Below are 15824 nucleotides of genomic sequence, written 5' to 3'. Positions count from 1 at the left end.
GTTGCCAAGCTGCTGTAGCAACTGGTCAAAGAACAAAGAACAAAGATAATTACAGCACAGGAACAGGCCCTTCGGCCCTCCAAGCCTGCGCCGATCCAGATCCTCTCTCTAAACATGTCGCCTATTTTCTAAGCTTCTGTATCTCTTTTCTTCCTGCCCATTCATGTATCTGTCTAGATACATCTTAAAAGACTCCATCGTGCCCGCATCTACCACCTCCGCTGGCAATGCGTTCCAGGTGCCCACCACCCTCTGCGTAAAGAACTTTCCACGCATATCCCCCCTAAACTTTTCCCCTTTCACTTTGAACTCGTGTCCTCTAGTAATTGAAACCCCCACTCTGGGAAAAAGCTTCTTGCTATCCACCCTGTCTATACCTCTCATGATTTTGTACACCTCAATCAGGTCCCCCCTCAACCTCCGTCTTTCTAATGAAAATAATCCTAATTGACTCAACCTCTCTTCATAGCTAGCGCCCTCCATACCAGGCAACATCCTGGTGAACCTCCTCTGCACCCTTTCCAAAGCATCCACATCCTTTTGATAATGTGGCGACCAGAACTGTACGCAGTATTCCAAATGTGGCCGAACCAAAGTCCTATACAACTGTAACATGACCTGCCAACTCTTGTACTCAATGCCCCGTCCGATGAAGGAAAGCATGCCGTATGCCTTCTTGACCACTCTATTTACCTGCGTTGCCACCTTCAGGGAACAGTGGACCTGAACACCCAAATCTCTCTGGACATCAATTTTCCCCAGGACTTTTCCATTTACTGTATAGTTCACTCTTGAATTGGATCTTCCAAAATGCATCACCTCGCATTTGCCCTGATTGAACTCCATCTGCCATTTCTCTGCCCAACTCTCCAATCTATCTATATTCTGCTGTATTCTCTGACAGTCCCCTTCACTATCTGCTACTCCACCAATCTTAGTGTCGTCTGCAAATTTGCTAATCAGTCCACCTATACTTTCCTCCAAATCATTAATGTATATCACAAACAACAGTGGTCCCAGCACGGATCCCTGTGTAACACCACTGGTCACACGTCTCCATTTTGAGAAACTCCCTTCTACTGCTACTCTCTGTCTCCTGTTGCCCAGCCAGTTCTTTATCCATCTAGCTAGTACACCTTGGACCCCAAGCGCCTTCACTTTCTCCATCAGCCTGCCATGGGGAACCTTATCAAACGCCTTACTGAAGTCCATGTATATGACATCGACAGCCCTTCTGTCATCAATCAACTTTGTCACTTCCTCAAAGAATTCTATTAAGTTGGTTAGACATGACCTTCCCTGCACAAAACCATGTTGCCTATCACTGATGAGCCCATTTTCTTCCAAATGGGAATAGATCCTATCCCTCAGTATCTTCTCCAGCAGCTTCCCTACCACTGACGTCAGGCTCACCGGTCTAAAATTACCTGGATTATCCCTGCTACCCTTCTTAAACAAGGGGACAACATTAGCAATTCTCCAGTCCTCCGGGACCTCACCCGTGGTTAAGGATGCTGCAAAGATATCTGTTAAGGCCCCAGCTATTTCCTCTCTCGCTTCCCTCAGTAACCTGGGATAGATCCCATCCGGACCTGGGGACTTGTCCACCTTAATGCCCTTTAGAATACCCAACACTTCCTCCCTCCTTATGCCGACTTGACCTAGAGTAATCAAACATCTGTTCCTAACCTCAACATCCGTCATGTCCCTCTCCTCGGTGAATACCGATGCAAAGTACTCGTTTAGAATCTCACCCGTTTTCTCTGAGTCCAAGCATAACATTCCTCCTTTGTCCTTTAGTGGGCCAATCCTTTCTCTAGTTACCCTCTTTCTCCTTATATATGAATAAAAGGCTTTGGGATTTTCCTTAACCCTGTTTGCTAAAGATATTTCATGACCCCTTTTAGCCCTCTTAATTCCTCGTTTCAGATTGGTCCTACATTCCCGATATTCTTTCAAAGCTTCGTCTTTCATCAGCCGCCTAGACCTTATGTATGCTTCCTTTTTCCTCTTAGCTAGTTTCACAATTTCACCTGTCATCCATGGTTCCCTAATCTTGCCATTTCTATCCCTCATTTTCACAGGAACATGTCTCTCCTGCACGCTAATCAACCTCTCTTTAAAAGCCTCCCACATATCACATGTGGATTTACCTTCAAACAGCTGCTCCCAATCTACATTTCCCAGCTCCTGCCGAATTTTGGTATAGTTGGCCTTCCCCCAATTTAGCACTCTTCCTTTAGGACCACTCTCGTCTTTGTCCATGAGTATTTTAAAGCTTACGGAATTGTGATCACTATTCCCAAAGTAGTCCCCTACTGATACTTCAACAACCTGGCCGGGCTCATTCCCCAACACCAGGTCCAGTATGGCCCCTTCCCGAGTTGGACTATTTACATACTGCTCTAGAAAACCCTCCTGGATGCTCCTTACAAATTCTGCTCCATCTGGACCTCTAACATTAAGCGAATCCCAGTCAATGTTGGGAAAATTAAAATCTCCTATCACCACCACCCTGTTGCTCCTACATCTTTCCATAATCTGTTTACATATTTGTACCTCTATCTCACGCTCGCTGTTGGGAGGCCTGTAGTACAGCCCCAACATTGTTACCGCACCCTTCCTATTTCTGAGTTCTGTCCATATTGCCTCACTGCTCGAGTCCTCCATAGTGCCCTCCTTCAGCACAGCTGTGATATCCTCTTTGACCAGTAATGCAACTCCTCCACCCCTTTTACCTCCCTCTCTATCCCGCCTGAAGCATCGATATCCTGGGATATTTAGTTGCCAATCATGCCCTTCCCTCAACCAAGTCTCAGTAATAGCAATAACATCATACTCCCAGGTACTAATCCAAGCCCTAAGTTCATCTGCCTTACCAACTACACTTCTTGCATTAAAGCAAATGCACCTCAGACCACCAGTCCCTTTATATTCATCATCTGCTCCCTGCCTGCTCTTCCCCTTAGTCACACTGACTTCATTATCTAGTTTCTTACAGGCTTTTGTTACTACCTCCTCACTGTCAACTGACCTCAATTGGTTCCCATCCCCCTGCCACATTAGTTTAAACCCTCCCCAACAGCGTTAGCAAAAGCACCTCCAAGGACATTGGTTCCAGTCCGGCCCAGGTGTAGACCGTCCAATTTGTAATAGTCCCACCTCCCCCAGAACCGGTCCCAATGTCCCAAAAATCTGAACCCCTCCTTCCTGCACCATCTCTCAAGCCACACATTCATCCTGACTATTCTTTCATTTTTACTCTGACTATCACGTGGCACTGGTAGTAATCCTGAGATTACTACCTCTGAGGTCCTACTTTTTAACTTGGCTCCTAACTCCCTAAACTCTGCTTGTAGGACCTCATCCCGTTTTTTACCTCCATCATTAGTGCCTATGTGCACAATGACAACTGGCTGTTCACCCTCCCCCTTTAGAATGTTCTGCAGCCGATCTGAGACATCCCTGACCCGTGCACCTGGGAGGCAACATACCATTCGGGAGCCTCGTTTTCGACCACAGAACCGCCTGTCTACTCCCCTTACAATCGAATCCCCTACGACTATAGCCCTTCCACTCTTTTTCCCGCCCTTCTGAACAGCAGAGCCAGCCACGGTGCCATGGACCTGGCTACTGCTGCCTTCCCCTGGTGAGCCATCTCCCTCAACAGTATCCAAAACGGTATACTTGTTTTGGAGGGAGATGACCGCAGGGGACTCCTGCGCTGCCTTCCTGCTCTTTCTCTGCCTTTTGGTCACCCATTCCCTTTCTCCCTCAGCAATCCTAATCTGCGGTGTGACCAATTCACTAAATGTGCTATCCACGACCTCCTCAGCATCGCGCATGCTCCAAAGTGAGTCCATCCGCAGCTCGAGAGCCGTCATGCGGTCTAACAAGAGCTGCAGCTGGACACACTTCCTGCACGTGAAGGAGACAGGGTCATCAGCCATGTCCCTGAGCTCCCACATTGAGCAAGAGGAGCATGATATGGGTCTGAGATCTCCTGCCATTTTTAATCTTAAGTTTAAACTTAGTTAAATGAAAAAGGAACGAAAAGTTTTTACCAATCACAATAAAACCAGAGAAATCGAAAAAGCCTTACCTTATAAACACCCCACCGAGTCCTTTTTTTTTTGGTTAGAGGAGGAGGGCGGGTGGGAGACACTACAAGTGTGGTGTCTCGGGTTCAGAAACCGCCCAAATATATAGTGTTTTACTTACCCAGCAGCCCCCTGGCCTCCGCCGAAAAACAAAAGGAAATTAAATTTACTTTCAAACTGACTTTCCCAGCTGCTCACTCGCTCACACGCTGCTCCCGAAAAAGCTGCTGCACTGAAAGGAAAGTTATTTTAAACCGTCATTGTGGTAGTGCACAGCAGTCCACAGGATGTGTCGCTATTTCCCTCTTTCGGGAGCTACTGACTCCCAGTTGCGACAGTCGGCATTTAGGGCCTTAATGTCACACTTGCAAGCAGAATTGAAGTGAGCTTTGCGCTCCCCACTGGTCCCCTGTCCTCCCCCGCACTACCTCACCACACAGAGGGTCCTTGGGTATGCGACCGTCTTCCATCCTGCAGACCTATCTCATCCACCGAAACCACTTCTGTTTGAATAGTGCTAACGCAGTTGCAAGCTCTGCCTTTGAGAGGAATGTCACATTTGTGATTTTGTCCTGCCAGGATATACCCATAATACGCCGCAGACAGTGATGATGGAAATTATTGAGCTTCTTTTCCTGGTAGCTTAATATCCTTGCCAAACAAAAATCTATCTAGCTCAGTTTTGAATTTTCAATTGATTTAACCCCACAGATTGTGGGGGGAGAAAGTTCCAGATCTCTGCTATCCTTTGTGCTTCCTGACAACATCTTTGAGAAGCCTAACTCTAATTTTAGAATTATGTCCACTTCTTCTGGATTACCCCACCAGAGGAAATTGTTTCTATCAACCATATCAAATCCTTTAATCATCTTAAACACTTCAATTAGTACACTCATTAATATTCTATATGCAAGTGGATACAAGCCTAGTCTATGCAATTTAACCCTTTTAGCCCTGGTATCGTTTTGGTGAATCTGCGTTGCACCCTCCTCCAAATCTAATATATCCTTCCCAAGTTGCAGTATGCCCAGAACTGAGCACCATACATCAGATGCAGTCCAAGTGGAGCTTTACATAACTGTACCATAACTTCCACCACTTTGTATCCCTGACCCTTGAGACAAGAGAAAATATGCCATGAGCTGTTTAAATTATTTTTGCACCCTATCCACTAGCTTTTAATGAGTTCTGTGGCCATCCAACTCTTGTTGCTCCTCCACAGTTCCTAGCTTTTTACCATTTAGAAATTAATCTATCCTCCTACAGTCCAAAGTGGATGACCTGATGGAAGACATGAACCAAATCTCCATGTTCATTTCTTATTCTCTCTGGGGAATAGCATTTAGAGAAAACTTACCCTATATCACAACACCCTTTCATGTAACATATGTTGCATAGCAGTTTAAAGTTCAACTCAGAGAATATTGCCAGCAAAACAACAAACAAGTTACTTTTCAAAGGCCTGGCCAAGGACAGAGGTGGACTGGACATAAGGCTGCTACTTGGGTGCTCAGGCAGTTCCTAACATCTTAATCAATTCATTCTGCTTTCCAGCCAAGGCAGTACACTGATAGAGGGCCAGGACATTCAAAGAACCTGCTACACCAAAGTAACTGTTGCAATATCAGATATCCCCAGCCAAGAATCCATGGAGGCAGTTGGTGAATGCAAGACTAAAGCTTGATGTGATCAACCAACAATCATGGGCCACTTATTATTATCCTTCCTGCAATAATTCATTTTCTTAATCCTCACGGTAGGGGCTAACTTTGCGAAGTAGGTACCTGCCTTATGATCTTGCTTCTCTTTCAAAGCATTGTTTCAGGAAATGTAATTCATCTTTCTTTTCCTCCGCCAATAGGGAAGCCAAGCAGCACCATGGAGCTTGGCACATCTCAGTAGATTGTGTCAAGCATACGGCCCGTCACAAGGACCAGCACAGATCTGAGCACCCCAGGGAATGTAGGTTGTGAGTTTGAGGAGAGTACAACTCAGAAGTGAGGAGTAGCAACTCATTGCAGCAAGAAAGGAATACCAAAGAGCAAGCAAGGCAAGAGTTGTGTCATATATCTTTTGTATGAGCAAGGAATAGGTATTTACTGGGCCTTTAGAACAAGTTGATGTAAGATCAGAAGTCCTTTCTGACATCTTTTGATTCAACAATGAGCAGCCTGCAGCAGCTGGCAGAGAATGTGCACTTTTTATATCATTGTAGTCAGACATATCATGAAGCACCTACAGGTGAACCACAAAGTACAGCACTAGTAGGGGAGGTGGGGGCGTAGTGGTATTGTCACTGGACTAGTAACCCAGAGACCCAGGGTATTGCTCTGGGGACATGGATTCAAATCCCTCCACAGCAGAAGGTGGAGTTTGAATTTCATTAATAAATCTGGAATTAAAAAGCTAGTCTAGTGATGGCCATGAAACCATTGTCGATTTTTTTAAAAAAACAATCTGGTTCACTAATGTCCTTTAGGGAAGTAAATCTGCTGTCCTTACCTGGTCGGGCCTACATTGACTCCAGACCCACAGCAATGTGGTCGACTCTTACATGCCCTCTGAAATGGCCTAGCAAGCCACTCAGTTGTATCTAACCACTACCAAGTCAATAAACAAGAATGAAACCGTAAAGACCAGCTGGCATCAACCTAGGCACCAGAAACGACGACAGCAAACCCAGCCCTGTCAACCCTGCAAAGTCCTCCTTACTACCATCTGGGGGCTTGTGCCAAAGTTGGGAGAGCTGTCCCACAGACTAGTCAAGCAACAGCCTGACATAGTCATACTCAACGAATCAGACCTGACAATGTCCCAGACACTGCCATCACCATCCCCGGGTATGTCCTGTCCCAGCGGCAGGACAGACCCAGCGGAGGTGGCGGCACAGTGGTATACAATCGGGAGGGAGTTGCCCTGGGAGTCCTCAACATTGACTCCGGACCCCATCAAGTCTCATGGCATCAGGTCAAACATGGACAAGGAAACCTCCTGCTGATTACCACCTATGGCCCTCCCTCAGCTGATGACTCAGTATTCCTCCATGTTGAACACCACTTGGAGGAAGCACTGAGGGTGGCAAGGGCATAGAATGTATTCGGGGTGGGGGACTTCAATGTCCATCACCAAGAGTAGCTCGGTAGCACCACTACTGACCGAGCCCTGAAGGACATAGCTGCTAGACTGGGTATGCGGCAGGTGGTGAAGGAACCAACAAGAGGGAAAAACATACTTTACCTCGTCCTCACTAATGTGCCTGCCACAGATGCATCTGTCCATGACAGTATTGGTAGGAGTGACCACAGCACAGTCCTTGTGGAAACTAAGTCCCACATTCACATTGAAGATACCCTCCATCGTGTTGTGTGGCACTACCACCGTGCTAAATGGGATAGATTTCAAACAGATCTAGCAATGCAAAACTGGGCATCCATGAGGTGCTGTGGGTTATCAGCAGCAGCAGAATTGTACTCAACCACAATCTGTAAACTCATGGCCTGGCATATACCCCACTCTACCATTACCATCAAGTCAGAAGACCAACCCTAGTTCAATGAAGAGTGCAGGAGGGGATGCCAGGATCAGCACAAGGCATATCTCAAAATGAGGTGTAAGCCTGGTGAAGCGACAACACAGGACTATCTGCACGCCAAACTTCGTAAGCAGCATGCGATAGACAGAGCTAAGCGGTCCCATCACCAACGGATCAGATCTAAGCTCTGCAGACCCGCCACATCCAGCCGTAATGGTGGTGGACAATTAAACAATTAACTGGAGAAGGTGGCTCCACAAATATCCCCATCCTCAATGATGGGGGAGCCCAGCACATCAGTGCAAAGATAAGGCTGAAGCAATTGCAACAATCTTCAGCCAGAAGTGCCGAGTTGATGATCCATCCCGGCCTCCTCCTGAAGTCCCCAGCATCACAGATGCCAGACTGCAGCCAATTCAATTCACTCAGCATGATATCAAGAAACGACTGAAGGCATTGGATACTGCAAAGGCTATGGGCCCTGACAATATTCCGGGAATAGTACTGAAGACCTGTGCTCCAGAACTTGCCGTGCTTCTAGCCAAGCTGTTGCAGTATAGCTACAACACTGGCATCTACCCTGCAATGTGGAAAATTGCCCAAGTATGTCCTGTACACAAAAGCAGGACAAGTCCAACCCGGCCAATTACCACCCCATCAGTCTACTCTCAATCATCAGTAAAGTGATGGAAAGTGTCATCAACAGTGGCATCAAGCAGCACTTGCTTAGCAATAACCTGCTCAGTGATGCTCAGTTTGGGTTCCGCCAGGGCCGCTCAGCTCCTGCCCTCATTAAGGCCTTGGTTCAAACATGGACAAAAGAGCTGAACTCAAGAGGCGAGGTGAGAGTGACTGCCCTTGACATCAAGGCAGCATTTGACCGAGTATGGCATCAAGGAGCCCTAGCAAAACTGAAGTCAATGGGAATAAGGGGGAACAGTCTCCGCTGGTTGGAGTCATACCTAGCGCAAAGGAAGGTGTTTGTGGTTGTTGGAGGTCAATCATCTGAGCTCCAGGACATCACTGCAGGAGTTCCTCAGGGTAGTGTCCCGGGCCCAACCATCTTCAGCTGCTTCATCAATGACCTTCCTTCAATCATAAGGTCAGAAGTGGGAATGTTTGCTGACGATTGCACAATGTTCAGCATCATTCGTGACTCCTCAGATACTGAAGCAGTCCATATAGAAATGCAGCAAGACTTGGACAATAATCAGGCTTGGGCTGATAAGTGGCAAGTAACATTCATGCCACACAGGTGCCAGGCAATGACCATCTCCAACAAGAGAGAATCTAACCATCTCCCCATGACATTCAATGGCATTACCATCACTGAATCCCCCAATATCAACATCTGGGGGCTACCATTGACTAGAAACTGAACTGGAGTAGCCATATAAATACCGTGACTACAAGAGCAGGTCAGAGGCTAGGAATCCTGCGGCGAGTAACTCACCTCCTGACTCCCCAAAGCCTGTCCACTATCTACAAGGCACAAGTCAAGAGCGTGATGGAATACTCTCCACTTGCCTGGACGGGTGCAGCTCCAACAAGAGTCAAGAAGCTTGAAACCATCCAAGACAAAGCAGCCTGCTTGATTGGCACCCCATCCACAAACATTCACCCCTTCCACCACTGACGCACAGTGACAGCATTGTGTACCATCTACAAGATGCACTGCAGCAACGCACCAAGGCTCCTTAGACAGCACCTTCCAAACCTGTGATTTCTACCAACTAGAAGGACAAGGGCAGCAAATGCATGGGAACACCACCAGCTGCAAGTTCCCCTCCAAGTCACACACCATCCTGACTTGGAACTATATAGCCGTTCCTTCACTGTCACTGGATCAAAATCCTGGAACTCCCTTCCTAACAGCACTGTGGGTGTACCGACCCCACATGGACTGCAGCAGTTCAAGAAGGCAGCTCACCACCACCTTCCCATGGGCAATTCGGGATGGGCAATAAATGCTGGCCTAGCCAGTGACACCCCCATCCCATGAATGAATTAAAAAAAAACTATTTTCTTTCACAAGTGTCATTGGGCACCCACTTAGAAGTGTCTGCCATTCCTGGATTTGATACACTAGGTGTTCAGCTGGAAACAGCGATGAGGTGGACTTAATCCACATTGGAGTGCTTACTCTCAATTCAAATCGCTGGTTATCCAGATGCTGGACTGCCCAGTGCTTGGGATAAAGCAAAAGATTAGATTAGATGAAAAACCGTCCTCTAAACGTGTGTGCATTTCCTCCCTCTCCACCTAGGCCCCTCAAAGGATTGCCTGTGTGCCAGGGAGGGACTTCAGCTATTTCAAGACTCTGCACACAGAGACTTAAAGCCATTCTGCTGGCCAGCAATACCCCATAACAACCTGCCACCAAATTTGCAGGGAGCAGTTAGACAGTAGTGCTGTGCAATAACCTTAAGTTGCGATAGTTGCACACCTTACTCGGTCAGCAGAGATCGCACTTACTGACCTACTGCGGGTTTCCAGCATTTCCTGTTTTTCACAGATTTCCAACAGTTGCAGTACTTTGCTTCACATTACACCCCAATAAGCTCATTTCATGCCTCTAAACCTGCTTAACAATATTCAGTTAGTCAAGTAATGGCCAAAGCTGTTAATTTAGCTGTGAGTGCGAGAAACTAGGAAGCTGAGCAGAGCTGTAAATTTTTTAAATAGCATTTGGCACATTTACGTTTCTGCATTTGAACAATCAGTTCATGGGGTAGCATAGTTCATTCTTCTCATCTTATCATCTCTACAAGTTTTCATATATTATCATCATCTAAGCCTTCATTCCAAAGTTTCAAGATGCATTTGTTAATGAGAATGAAATATTGTCTAATGAAATTCTGTATGCAGTTAAATATATTTCAGTTAGACAAGAATCAAAAGTCTGAAGGGAAAATTGCTATTGAAGTATCATGGTGCTGGTGCAGAGCGCATTCCCTTCACTGACTGCTGTGCTTGGCCAGAAAATAACATTTTTTCATTTGAAATAAATCATAAATAAAATAAACTGGGATTCATATGCTCATATTAGTTGATTTCACTCTTGACTTGCCCCATTGATTTTTGAGATGGAGCTCCACTGTACAGCTTAATCGCAACCAGAACCAGAACCAAACATTTTTGTTATTTACATGGCCTGTGCCCAGCATGCCCCCAAGTCTCTGGGGGCTGCACCTCTGCTCCTGAACATTTATTCCCTGGGTGCTAATGCTGCTTTCATATCTTGGCAACCCCTTCTTGAAAAAACTCCAGGTCAGTTGGGGAGCACAATGCATTCAAGCTATATTCATATGAACAGTTTCTACTGCTAGATAATTTGTAAGGCCTTAATTAGCACTAGCAATGGGGAAGAAATTCTCTTAAATATTTCACTTACTTTTTTCAAAAGGGCAGAAAACCAACATCGGGAACTGACAAAACCCTCTTCATTTCAATATCCATCTCCACTGCCATTAAACAGCAGTGGAAAACATCCTCCCAAAAGTTTTGCATAAGCTTTAGTAATGTTAGCCTTTTTGCATATATTTTCTGTAAATAAGGGTTCAATTTCACTATATCATAGGTCTCATATTGATATCTGTAGAATGTGTTGTGGAGGCAGCATTGCTAGCTCCCTTGCTCAGCAGCAACAACAATTGTACAAATACTACCAGAACAACCACAAACAGCAACAATTTATATAGTGCCTATAAATATAGAAATAAAATTCCCAAGGACCTTCCTAGAGATGTGAGGGGGAAAAAATGCCAAGTCAAAGAAGAACAGTTTAAGAGAATGACTAGCCTTCCCCAAAGTGGTGGCTTTTTAAAACAGGGTCTTTAAGGAGAAGGAATGGAGGCACAGAGGGGTTTAGGGAGAGAATTCAGAGTGTGGAACATACGTGGCTGAAGTCATAACTGACAATGGCAGGGTGTAGGAGTGGGAGGTGGGAATGCGCAGGAGGCTGGACTCAGAGGAACTGACAGCTCAGAGGGAGAGGGGTTTTAGTGCTGGAGGAGCCAGGATTAAAGCCATGGAGGTGTTTGAACACAAGGAATTTTAAACTTAGGTGTTGCTTGTTCACCAGTTTCTGAATGATAATTCCATTACTAATGTTAGAAGCATTTTGTTAATATTAAAATTCATAATTACAGTATCTAAAGCCCAAGACCAATGGAGTGCAGCAAAGTTTTCAAATTCTCCCAATGTAACGCTCAATTACTGAGGACTATTTCTTCGAGATGGTCTTGAACCAGTCACTTTCTGTAAGGGAAGTTATATTAATGCTGTCGTGCTAGGCCCCCACCTGACAAGAATGAGGCACATTGATTTTAAACAATTACTGGAATGAAACAAGGACTTGCTTGAAAAAAAAAAGTTGCCAGATCTTGGCTTGAAAAACATTTGCATATTAATAAACAGTATTTGGAAGGGCAAAGCAGCCATTCCCTGACACATTCAACCCACAGTGGACCCTTGGGTGGAAAGACATTTCCATATTAACAGACAGTGCTTGGAAAGGACACAGGACCATTCCCTGCCACATTCAACCCACAATGGACTTTTGATCAACAGATGTTGAAGGTGGGGGGAGCTCGCATTCCAGGTTGACTACTAAGATGGCCAAATACACAAATGGACATGGTCAAACCAGCTAGTCACATGACTAACCTGCTGGGCAACCTGCGTTTTTTGAATTTGTACAAATAGTTTGGGCAGAAAGCAGAATGCTCCTGGATTGAGACAATCTCTCCTGGCTGGCTCGCCAAAGCCTCTCCTGTCTGCCTGCTCCCGTCTCTTTCTCACAAGCCTCTAAATCCACTGAAGACATCTGAACCCCTAATGAGAAAAGTCTCCTTCAGCGAACAAGGTTTAAGAATAATACTGGGCCCCAATGAAAAGCAAGATCTACCTACAATCAAGAACTCTACCGTGAGCTCAAAGAACCGTGTATTGTGTATGCATGCTAGAGTGGGCGCATTGTATATCCGTAGGCTTTAACCGAATTAGAGTCTAAGATCAAGTTTTAATAAATTTTAACTTTTTCTTTAAACCTAAGAAAGCCTGTTTGTGCTGATTTCTTTGCCTTGTAATTGGAAAGTGGTGAACAAGGATTCACCAAGGGAGAACTAAAAACAGTGTGTTTAAAATGAAACCCTGTTACAGTAAGACTAGGTGAAGGCTGAGAGGGGACCCCTCGACACTTTTCTCACCAGGTTGTAACAATGCTTTTACATCATTATGCATCCAAAATCACTTTGCATTAATGCAAAATTAGACCTATAAATGGCATATTTATGGTCTTTTTTGATGCATATAATTCAAATTATACTCAGCCAAAAATAAAGTGATTCAATTCTTGGAGGAAGCAGAAGAGCCAATATGTGGCGGTTCCAAATCTCAACATAAGTGGTCAGGCTTGAATGAAAAGCAAGACAAAGCTATGGCAAAACAAGTTTGTTCGTCAAGCCCTACAATTTCATTTTGTTTTAATCAACACGTGTCATTTATTGTCAGATGCCTGCACAATGTATTAATAACAAGAAGTTTTATTAACAAAGATTTGAGCAGTCATATTATTTGGCAATTTTAATTCCAAGTTTCTACCTACATCTTATTATTTTCGCAGTAGAAAATGAATGAATTATGAGCACAGTTTGTAATGGCAGGTGTATGCAAAGACTTAACTTGAGAACTGATCTCAACAGAAAGCATACTAATTCGCATTTTTTCTTCCTGCACACCACTTACAGACCATTTCTATTGCTGCAAAGTAATTGCATTCACCAACCACCACAACAGATGTTCCCTGATAATAGGTATACCTAAGGAATCAATACTGACAAGTGACAAATAACTTGCTCACTGTCAACAGTGCTGGAACAGAGCCCTCAGTGCAACGTATAGATGTTATACTTTGCATGAGGTAGGATTAATAAGAAATGGGCGGGGGTGAAAATGGAGGGTGGGAAGAGGAAAAGCAAATTATTCTGGATAATACAGGACTCAAAGATATTTTCATAAGGAAGTGTGATACATATTTCACTGCCATTGCCCTCCATGACCAGTCACTTGGAGGAAGGCAAGAGTGGTCTGGGTATCATTCTCCAAATCAGTCATCCAGTGCTGCAACTACATTTGGCAACTCAATCCTCTTATCCACTGTTTACAACTATTAAAAACTGTTTACGTACTGCTTTATACTTTCTAAAAAAAAAAGTAGTTTACTACAGTAATCCTTATGCTTCCAGATCACTTCTGCTCTGCATGTAATAGGAATGTGCATTCATGAACTGGCTCCATTATGTGAAACTGAACAATGGCTCTTTCAGGAGCAGAGGTGCAGCCGCCAGAGACTTGGGGGCATGCTGGGCACAGGCCATGTAAATAACAAAAATGTTTGGTTCTGGTTGCGATTAAGCTGTACAGTGGAGCTCCATCTCAAAAATCAATGGGGCAAGTCAAGAGTGAAATCAACTGATATGAGCATATGAATCCCAGTTTATTTTATTTATGATTTATTTCAAATGAAAATATATTATTTACTGGCCTAGCACAGCAGTCAGTGAAGGGAATGCGCTCTGCTCCAGCACCATGATACTTCAATAGTAATTTTCCCTTCAGACTTTTGATTCTTGTCTAACTGAAATATATTTAACTGCATACAGAATTTCATTAGACAATATTTCATTCTCATTAACAAATGCATCTTGAAACTTTGGAATGAAGGCTTAGATGATGATAATATATGAAAACTTGTAGAGATGATAAGATGAGAAGAATGAACTATGCTACCCCATGAACTGATTGTTCAAATGCAAAAATGTAAATGTGCCAAATGCTGTTTAAAAAATTTACAGCTCTGCTCAGCTTCCTAGTTTCTCGCACTCACAGCTAAATTAACAGCTTTGGCCATTACTTGACTAACTGAATATTGTTAAGAAGGTTTAGAGGCATGAAATGAGCATTATTGGGGTGTAATGTGAAGCAAAGTACTGCAACTGTTGGAAATCTGTCAAAAACAGGAAATGCTGGAAACCCGCAGTAGGTCAGTAAGTGCCATCTCTGCTGACCGAGTAAGGTGTGCAACTATCGCAACTTAAGGTTATTGCACAGCACTACTGTCTGACTGCTCTCTGTATGAAAAGCAAATTTGGTGGCAGGTTGTTATGGGGTATTGCTGGTTAGCAGAATGGCTTTACGTCTCTGTGTGCAGAGTCTTGAAATGGCTGAAGTCCCCCCCTGCCACACAGGCAATCCTTTGAGGAGCCGAGATAGAGCGGGAGGAAATACACACACATTTAGAGGACGGTTTTTCATCTAATCTAATCTAATCTTTTGCTTTATCCCAAGTGCTGGGCAGTCCAGCATCTGGATAACCAGCGATTTGAATTGAGAGTAAGCACTCCAATGTGGATTAAGTCCACCTCATCGCTGTTTCCAGCTGAACACCTAGTGTATCAAATCCAGGAACGGCAGACACTTCTAAGTGGGTGCCCAATGACACTTGTGAGAGAAAGTAGTGCTGTGCTTTGTGATTCCCCTGTAGGTGCTTCATAGTATGTTTGACTACAATGATATCAAAAGGTGCACATTCTCTGCCAGCTGCTGCAGGCTGCTCATGGTTGATTAAAAAGATGTCAGAAACCTGTTCTAAAGGCCCAGTAAATACCAATTTCTTGCTCATACAAAAGATACAACTCTTGCCTAGCTAGCTCTTTGTATTCTTTTCTTGCTGTAATAATAAGTGGCCCATGATTGTTGGTTGATCACATCAAGCTCCAGTCTTGCATTCACCAACTGCCTCCATGGATTCTTGGCTGGGGATATCTGATATTGCAACAGTTACTTTGGTGTAGCAGGTTCTTTGAATGTCCTGGCCCTCTATCAGTGTACTGCCTTGGCTGGAAAGCAGAATGAATTGATTAAGATGTTAGGAACTGCCTGAGCACCCAAGTAGCTGCCTTATGTCCAGTCCACCTCCGTCCTTGGCCAGGCCTTTGAAAAGTAACTGGTTTGTTGTTTTGCTGGCAGTATTCTCTGAGTCGAACTTTAAACTGCTATGCAACATATGTTACATGAAAGGGTGTTATGATATAGGGTAAGTTTTCTGTAAATACGATTCTCCAAAAAGAGTATAAGAAATGAACATGGAGATTTGGTTCATGTCTTCCATCAGGTCATCCACTTTGGAC

At 44.5% G+C, this 15824-nt stretch overlaps 1 protein-coding gene across 16 annotated transcripts in view; it reads right to left on the bottom strand.

Annotated features, from left to right (window-relative positions):
- Positions 1-15824, bottom strand: part of zmat5 (zinc finger, matrin-type 5) — a 331963-nt gene that overhangs the window by 268022 nt on the left and 48117 nt on the right. Inside the window, exon 1 of one of the 16 annotated variants that reach the window (XM_068055090.1) lies at positions 11027-11090. The exons of the other annotated variants lie outside the window; for them this stretch is intronic. The gene's annotated coding sequence lies outside the window, so the exon portion shown is untranslated. Of the gene's footprint in view, positions 1-11026; positions 11091-15824 lie in introns of those variants that run through there. 16 annotated transcript variants of the gene reach the window in all.

The sequence above is a fragment of the Heterodontus francisci genome, chromosome 23, assembly GCF_036365525.1.
Source record: "Heterodontus francisci isolate sHetFra1 chromosome 23, sHetFra1.hap1, whole genome shotgun sequence".
Taxonomy (NCBI): Eukaryota; Metazoa; Chordata; class Chondrichthyes; order Heterodontiformes; family Heterodontidae; genus Heterodontus; species Heterodontus francisci.
The sequence above is the reverse complement of the archived record's forward strand: the minus strand, read 5'-3'. Positions and strand labels throughout refer to the sequence as shown.